The 3299-nt window shown below is 39.8% G+C and overlaps 1 non-coding gene across 1 annotated transcript; it reads left to right on the forward strand.

Moving 5' to 3' along the window:
- The first annotated feature begins 665 nt into the window (after positions 1–665).
- TRNAI-UAU (transfer RNA isoleucine (anticodon UAU)) lies at positions 666–755 on the forward strand. The gene is given in 2 exon segments: positions 666–703; positions 720–755. It is a non-coding gene; the product is annotated as a tRNA-Ile (tRNA).
- The last annotated feature ends 2544 nt before the right edge of the window (positions 756–3299 follow it).

Genomic DNA, 3299 nt, shown 5'->3' on the forward strand with positions numbered 1-3299 from the left:
ACAGACCGGGCCGCGGGGGCGTTGACCCCCGGAACTCTCTCCAGGTAAACTCCAGTGTTTACCTGGAGAGAGTTCCGGGGGTCAACGCCCCCGCGGCCCGGTCTGTGACCAGGCCTCCTGCTGGTGTCTGGATAATTTCCGAACATTCTAATGCCAAGTACAGTGTTAATCTCAATAATCCTATCACTGGTACTAGGAACACCAATTCCTTCCTCACCTTAAGAACCTTGGTAGTTTCAGAACCCCAGTGGAAACAGGTCACACAATTTGTTTTCTTGGGTTATCCTAGGTTATTAACCCTTCGGGGTTACTAATCTAATTAAAATCTTGTTAAGGTAAGCTTTATAAAGTGCAATTACACAGTGGTTCGGAGGCCTGGTCACAGACCGGGCCGCAGGGGCGTTGACCCTCTCCAGGTATACTCCAGGTATAATCAAAGTTAGTGCGACTTATTTCCCCTGGGATCTTTAATCTAAGAAGCATCGTTTGTTTCCTCAGGGATCCTTCCTTAGGATACGGCACAACAGCCCACTCCTTAGTTCCCATTTGCACAAGGAAACTTAATGAGGGTAAAGAAGGCGGAGTTGACTTAATTTATATCGTTAGGACCACAGACAACAGAAAACGTAGTAGTCAGATCCGCCATGGAGGAGGCATTCAAGTGAACCCGAGTGGCGCAGTCGGTTAGCGCACGGTACTTATATGAGAGTGTCTGGGCTATGTCGGGGTTGTGAGTTCGAGCCTCACCTGGGGCAGGAATTTTCATGGGGTCTTTTAATAATGGACCTAAGGAATTCGTCGAATGTTGACACACTGCTGCTTTCCCTAAGGGTCATAGTTTCATAACATCAGACTTGTCACCGTAGACAAAGATTGGAACATTTTAGACAATTAAAAAAATTAAGAGCATATTTTTAAATAATTCAAAGAATATTTATGCAACAACTGTTTTCAGCTACTAAGTCAGAATTCCGACCAATGCCTCCTGAAGCAGAATACGTGGTATATACCTCAAAGAAGATTACTGTCCCATGGGACATTCCCATAAAGTGAAGAGTAGGTCACAGTACCGTTGCTGGAATAGATTTATTTATTTATTTATTTATTTATTTATTAACAATTTGAGCACACATACAGAGGTACAAAAAAATACAGATAACAGCAGTATGCCAAAGCCACTTATACTATGCATAGCATTACGGGCTGGCTTAAAATTAACTTAAGATTAACTAAGCAATGATGAAATCAGTGATAAAACATTAATGTAAACAGATTACTATAAAGCACAAATGAGTATTACAAAGACAGGTCATATGGTTGCATGCATTGTTGTACATTCAGTCATATGGAGTATTCTGTTAGGTAGTGTATTTAAAAAATAATAAAGTTAGATTGGGTTTTAGGTTTAACATTTATGTGATATAATTGTGAGAAACATTTAAGATATACAATTTATAAGGTTCAGTTATTCAGTATTTATTTGGTTTTGGGTGAGTAAGTGATCTTTGAGAAGAGACTTGAATTTATAAACAGGTAGTGTTTCTTTTATATTTACAGGTAATGAATTCCAGATTTTAGGGCCTTTTATGTGCATTGAGTTTTTGCATAGTGTGAGATGGACACGAGGAACATCAAAGAGTGATCTGTGCCTTGTGTTATGGTCATGTGTTCTGTTGAGGTTGGCAAGATGTTTGAGGGGAGGGTTAATATCAGAGTTAAGTGTTCTATGTATGTAATAGGTGCAGTAATAAGTATGGATGTTTTGTATGGTGAGTAGGTTTAGTGTATTGAATATTGGTGGAGTGTGCTGCCTGTAGTGAGAATTTGTTATCATTCTAACTGCAGCCTTTTGTTGGGTAATTAGTGGTCTGAGATGGTTAATTGTTGTTGAGCCCCATGCACAAATTCCATAGGTGAGATAGGGGTAAATAAGAGAGTGATATAGGGCCAGGAGGGCTGATTGTGGAGCATAGTACCGTATCTTCGATAGTATGCCTACAGTCTTGGAAATTTTCTTAGAAATTTGTTGTATATGTGTATGAAATTTGAGTCTATTATCAAGGTGGATTCCTAAGAATTTTCCCTCTGTTAGCTTTGTGATAGGTGATCCATTTATCATTATGTTAAGAGGGACATCTGTAGCTCTGTTACCAAACTGAATGAAGTAGGTCTTGTCAATGTTTAGTGTAAGTTTGTTAGTCCTCATCCAGGTAGATATTTTCTGTAATTCGGTGTTTACAGTATTGGCTAGCGTGACTGGGCTCGGGTGAGAGAAGACGTATGTAGTGTCATCTGCAAAAAGTGTGGGTTTGAGTAATTGCGAAGCATTTGGTAGGTCATTTATGTATAGGAGAAAGAGAAGAGGGCCAAGGACACTTCCCTGTGGGACACCAACTGTAATTGGTTGTGCAGAAGAGTTTGCCCCATTTGCGTACACATATTGGCTTCTGTTGCTGAGGTATGACTTGAGGTAGTTGAGGGAGTGCCCTCTTATACCATAGTGTGACAATTTTACGTGGAGCAAGTCATGGTCAACTGTATCAAAAGCTTTACGTAAGTCAATGAAGATCCCCAGTGGGACTTCTTTTTTCTCTATTGCAGCGTATATATGTTCTAGCATGTGTATAATAGCATCATTAGTATTTTTATTAGGCCTGAATCCAAATTGGCAGGGGTTGAGTATGTTTTGGGAGATAAGGTAGGAGTAGATTTGTTTATGAATTAATTTTTCGAAGATTTTTGAGAGAGGGTGTAAGTTGGATATTGGCCTATAGTTATTCAACTCTGTTTGGTCTCCTCCTTTGTGGATCGGGGTGACCCTTGCTATTTTGAGTACTGTAGGGAAGGTGGAGGATTCAATGGATTTGTTAAAGAGTGTTGCAATGATTGGTGATAGCACTTGTGACACTTTTTTGTATATAAAGGGTGGTAAGGTATTTAAATCTCCTGCCTTGTTTTTTAGTGCGTTGATAATAAGGGAGACTTCGTATGGGTTAGTCGGAGCTAGGAACAGTGTGTTCGGGTAGTTGCCGGTGAGGTAGTCATTTGGTGGGGTATCTGAGCTTGGGATTTTATTGGCAAGGTTTTGTCCTATAGTGGAGAAGAAATCATTGAGTCTGTTTGCTGTTTCTGTTGGTGGGAGTTGGGGTTCATCTGATTTTGCTAATTTTATTTCGCTATTTCGTGATATCTTTTTTGTTCCCAGAATTTCTGATAGGGTTTTCCAGGTCTTTTTTATATCACCTCGTAAGTTGGATAATCTGTTCTCATAATACAATTTTTTTGCCCTTCTTATCAGG

This window comes from Cherax quadricarinatus, chromosome 72, assembly GCF_038502225.1.
Source record: "Cherax quadricarinatus isolate ZL_2023a chromosome 72, ASM3850222v1, whole genome shotgun sequence".
NCBI lineage: Eukaryota > Metazoa > Arthropoda > Malacostraca > Decapoda > Parastacidae > Cherax > Cherax quadricarinatus.